A 5000-nucleotide genomic window follows, 5' to 3' on the forward strand; every position below is an offset into this window, starting at 1 on the left:
ATGTAGTCGTTTTTTTTTTAATTTAACTTTTTTTGGGGTTTGTTCTTCTATTCACATAAAATATATGTGGGTAAAGAATAAAATTCAATAAAGTTAAATATTTATATTATTACGCTCGAATACTTTCATATCATATATGAAATAAAATGAAAAATAATTGAATTGAAATTATTAATTTCAAATCAAAAGAAAAACGTATATACTCTTAAAAAAGATATATACACTATATGCATTGAAATAAAGTAAAATGTATAAAAAATGATATTATTTGAAAGTTTAACAAATACAAGAAGAAACATCGTCCTTACATTAATAATTATATTATATATGTATAGAGAACGAAAATTCTTTCTCACGATAAGATACACAGTCTCAAAGTCCGAATAAGACCGCAATAAATAATACAATAATATGAAATTTAAATGACATGAAGTAAATTATTTAATCCGACCATAGTAGAAGAAATTTCATAATTATTTATTGTCGCGATTTCGTTCTCCTTTGCATTGTGTATATGTCGTGTACTTAATTTTCAAATATTGAAAATATCATTATAAAAATTTATATAGTATAAAAAATATTATATAAATGAATAAAAAATATTATTCTGGTTGATCCTGCCAGTAGTTATATGCTTGTCTCAAAGATTAAGCCATGCATGTCTAAGTACAAACAAATTAAAAGTGAAACCGCAAAAGGCTCATTATATCAGTTATGGTTCCATAGATCGTTAACAGTTACTTGGATAACTGTGGTAATTCTAGAGCTAATACATGCAAAATAAACACGGACCTTTTGGAACGTGTGCTTTTATTAGGCTAAAACCAAGCGATCGTAAGATCGTTATATTGGTTGAACTCTAGATAACTTGCAGATCGTATGGTCTCGTACCGACGACAGATCTTTCAAATGTCTGCCCTATCAACTTTTGATGGTAGTATCTAGGACTACCATGGTTGCAACGGGTAACGGGGAATCAGGGTTCGATTCCGGAGAGGGAGCCTGAGAAACGGCTACCACATCTAAGGAAGGCAGCAGGCGCGTAAATTACCCACTCCCAGTTCGGGGAGGTAGTGACGAAAAATAACAATACAGGACTCATATCCGAGGCCCTGTAATTGGAATGAGTACACTTTAAATCCTTTAACAAGGACCTATTGGAGGGCAAGTCTGGTGCCAGCAGCCGCGGTAATTCCAGCTCCAATAGCGTATATTAAAGTTGTTGCGGTTAAAACGTTCGTAGTTGAATTTGTGCTTCATACGGGTAGTACAGCTATAATTGTGGTATGTACATTACCTTATGTATGCAAGCGTATTACCGGTGGAGTTCTTATATGTAATTAATACAATGTATTTTTATATATTCCTCCTATTTAAACCTGCTTCAGTGCTCTTCATCGAGTGTTGTTGTGGGCCGGTACAATTACTTTGAACAAATTAGAGTGCTTAAAGCAGGCTCCAAATGCCTGAATATTTTGTGCATGGAATAATGAAATAAGACCTCTGTTCTACTTTCATTGGTTTTTAGATCAAGAGGTAATGATTAATAGAAGCAGTTTGGGGGCATTAGTATTACGACGCGAGAGGTGAAATTCTTGGACCGTCGTAAGACTAACTTAAGCGAAAGCATTTGCCAAAGATGTTTTCATTAATCAAGAACGAAAGTTAGAGGTTCGAAGGCGATCAGATACCGCCCTAGTTCTAACCATAAACGATGCCAGCTAGCAATTGGGTGTAGCTACTACTATGGCTCTCTCAGTCGCTTCCCGGGAAACCAAAGCTTTTGGGCTCCGGGGGAAGTATGGTTGCAAAGCTGAAACTTAAAGGAATTGACGGAAGGGCACCACCAGGAGTGGAGCCTGCGGCTTAATTTGACTCAACACGGGAAAACTTACCAGGTCCGAACATAAGCGTGTAAGACAGATTGATAGCTCTTTCTCGAATCTATGGGTGGTGGTGCATGGCCGTTCTTAGTTCGTGGAGTGATTTGTCTGGTTAATTCCGATAACGAACGAGACTCAAATATATTAAATAGATGCTTTCAGGATTATGGTGTTGAAGCTTATATAGCCTTCATTCATGAGTTCATCTTGAATGTGCAAGTGTTTGAATGTGTTTATATAAGTGGAGCCGTACCTGTTGGTTTGTCCCATTATAAGGACACTAGCTTCTTAAATGGACAAATTGCGTCTAGCAGTAACGAGATTGAGCAATAACAGGTCTGTGATGCCCTTAGATGTCCTGGGCTGCACGCGCGCTACAATGAAAGTATCAACGTGTATTTCCTAGACCGAGAGGTCCGGGTAAACCGCTGAACCACTTTCATGCTTGGGATTGTGAACTGAAACTGTTCACATGAACTTGGAATTCCCAGTAAGTGTGAGTCATTAACTCGCATTGATTACGTCCCTGCCCTTTGTACACACCGCCCGTCGCTACTACCGATTGAATTATTTAGTGAGGTCTCCGGACGTGATCACTGTGACGCCTTGTGTTTCACGGTTGTTTCGCAAAAGTTGACCGAACTTGATTATTTAGAGGAAGTAAAAGTCGTAACAAGGTTTCCGTAGGTGAACCTGCGGAAGGATCATTATTGTGTTCCTATCCGTAAATATTATAAAAAAACAAACAAACAAACAAACAAACAAACAAACAAAAAAAGAATAAAAAAGAAAAATTATTTTCTTTTTTTTCTTTTCATTCATTTATTTGAATGTTTTTCTTTTTTTTCTTTTTTTTTTTACTCCTTGTATTGTAGTATAATGAAAATTATATCGCATACATTGTATTTGAACGCAACAAACCTTTAAACATATATAGTTGTACTTATTATTTATAAAAATAATATAAATGATAAGTTAATTTGTTCTCATTAACGTGTAATTCCTTAAAAATATATAGAAATTAAATAAAATGTAATAAAAAAGGAATTACTGTTTTTGTTGGACTAAGACATGCGCAACTTGTAAATGTTTGGGTTGAAAATTACAATTTATTGAAAGATGTTTTAAAATAATTTATATATTATATACGAAAACGAAATGTTATTCTTTCAATAAATTAAAAACTCTTGACGTTAAATTAAAATAAACAAAAAATTATCACTCTAAGCGGTGGATCACTCGGCTCATGGGTCGATGAAGAACGCAGCTAACTGTGCGTCATCGTGTGAACTGCAGGACACATGAACATCGACATTTTGAACGCATATTGCAGTCCATGCTGTTATGTACTTTAATTAATTTTAAAGTGCTGCTTGGACTACATATGGTTGAGGGTTGTAAGACTATGCTAAATTAGTTGCTTATTCTTTTAGTCAATTAAAAGAATTTAAGCACATGGTATATTACTGGATTGTATTTTTCAATCCATAATATTAATAGCATAAAAAGAAATATAGAAAATATATTCTTGAACACCTCATATTTGAACGAAATTTTATAATAAATAAGAATCTTAGTATTCCCAAAAACAATAAAATTTCAATATTATTATTTCAAATAATATATACATTTAGAGGAACGTCTAGCATAAAATATTATTTTATTCTAGGATTGCCTTAAATGTAAAAAACCAAGAAAATAATATTGTTGTTATAATGAAGTAAGTAGTACGGGATGAAAAGATTGAATATTTATTATTAAGAAAATTATATTGGTGTTAAGAAATAATTATGTATGTTTCTTTAAAATAGCAAAAAGCTAAAATATAAAATAAATATAAATATTTTTATACAACCTCAACTCATATGGGACTACCCCCTGAATTTAAGCATATTAATGAGGGGAGGAAAAGAAACTAACAAGGATTTTCTTAGTAGCGGCGAGCGAAAAGAAAATAGTTCAGCACTAAGTCACTTTGTCTATATGGCAAATGTGAGATGCAGTGTATGGAATATCTTAATATCTAGTATGAGAAATTAACGATTTAAGTCCTTCTTAAATGAGGCCATTTACCCATAGAGGGTGCCAGGCCCGTATAACGTTAATGATTACTAGAAAGATATTTCCAAAGAGTCGTGTTGCTTGATAGTGCAGCACTAAGTGGGTGGTAAACTCCATCTAAAACTAAATATAACCATGAGACCGATAGTAAACAAGTACCGTGAGGGAAAGTTGAAAAGAACTCTGAATAGAGAGTTAAATAGTACGTGAAACTGCTTAGAGGTTAAGCCCGATGAACCTGAATATCCATTATGAAAAATTCATCATTATAACTGTGATATTTATAATATTATAGTAATAGTGTGCATTTTTTTCATATAAGGACATTGTAATCTATTAACATAATAAAATATTTATCAAAAGATCATTGGTGTTAAGTTTATTCAAATTAATTTGCTTTTAGCTTATTAACATAGAATAAATACTGATGATTTGATAAAGTGTTGATAGATTTTACATATATAATGCTTAAATTCTTTTGAATTTTACAATAATATTATTATCATTGATTTTAATATTAATTGTATGCATTTATATGATTAACAATGCGAAAGATTCAGGATACCTTCGGGACCCGTCTTGAAACACGGACCAAGGAGTCTAACATATGTGCAAGTCATTGGGTTATATTAAACCTAATGGCGAAATTAACTTAACTTTTATATAATGGGATTAATTTTTAGTGAAATATTTTACTATTAATTCAATCCCGGGGCGTTCCATATAGTTATGTATAATGATAATTTATTATTATTTATACCTCTAACTGGAGCGTACCTTGAGCATATATGCTGTGACCCGAAAGATGGTGAACTATACTTGATCAGGTTGAAGTCAGGGGAAACCCTGATGGAAGACCGAAACAGTTCTGACGTGCAAATCGATTGTCAGAATTGAGTATAGGGGCGAAAGACCAATCGAACCATCTAGTAGCTGGTTCCCTCCGAAGTTTCCCTCAGGATAGCTGGTGCATTTAAATATTATGTAAAATAATCTTATCTGGTAAAGCGAATGATTAGAGGCCTTAGGGTCGAAACGACCTTAACCTATTCTCAA

The 5000-nt window shown here is 33.3% G+C and overlaps 3 non-coding genes across 3 annotated transcripts in view; all 3 read left to right on the top strand.

Annotated features, from left to right (window-relative positions):
- The first annotated feature begins 604 nt into the window (after positions 1-604).
- Positions 605-2593, top strand: LOC128923762 (small subunit ribosomal RNA). Its single transcript, XR_008472493.1, has one exon. It is a non-coding gene; the product is annotated as a small subunit ribosomal RNA (ribosomal RNA).
- Positions 2594-3102: 509 nt separating this feature from the next.
- On the top strand, positions 3103-3281 carry LOC128923756 (5.8S ribosomal RNA). The gene has a single exon (XR_008472487.1). It is a non-coding gene; the product is annotated as a 5.8S ribosomal RNA (ribosomal RNA).
- A 453-nt stretch (positions 3282-3734) lies between these two features.
- LOC128923774 (large subunit ribosomal RNA) overlaps positions 3735-5000 on the top strand; it is a 3984-nt gene continuing 2718 nt past the window's right edge. Inside the window, exon 1 of the ribosomal RNA XR_008472505.1 lies at positions 3735-5000. This exon is cut by the window's right edge and continues 2718 nt beyond it. This is a non-coding gene — a ribosomal RNA (large subunit ribosomal RNA).

The sequence above is a fragment of the Zeugodacus cucurbitae genome, unplaced genomic scaffold, assembly GCF_028554725.1.
Source record: "Zeugodacus cucurbitae isolate PBARC_wt_2022May unplaced genomic scaffold, idZeuCucr1.2 ctg00000038.1, whole genome shotgun sequence".
Taxonomy (NCBI): Eukaryota; Metazoa; Arthropoda; class Insecta; order Diptera; family Tephritidae; genus Zeugodacus; species Zeugodacus cucurbitae.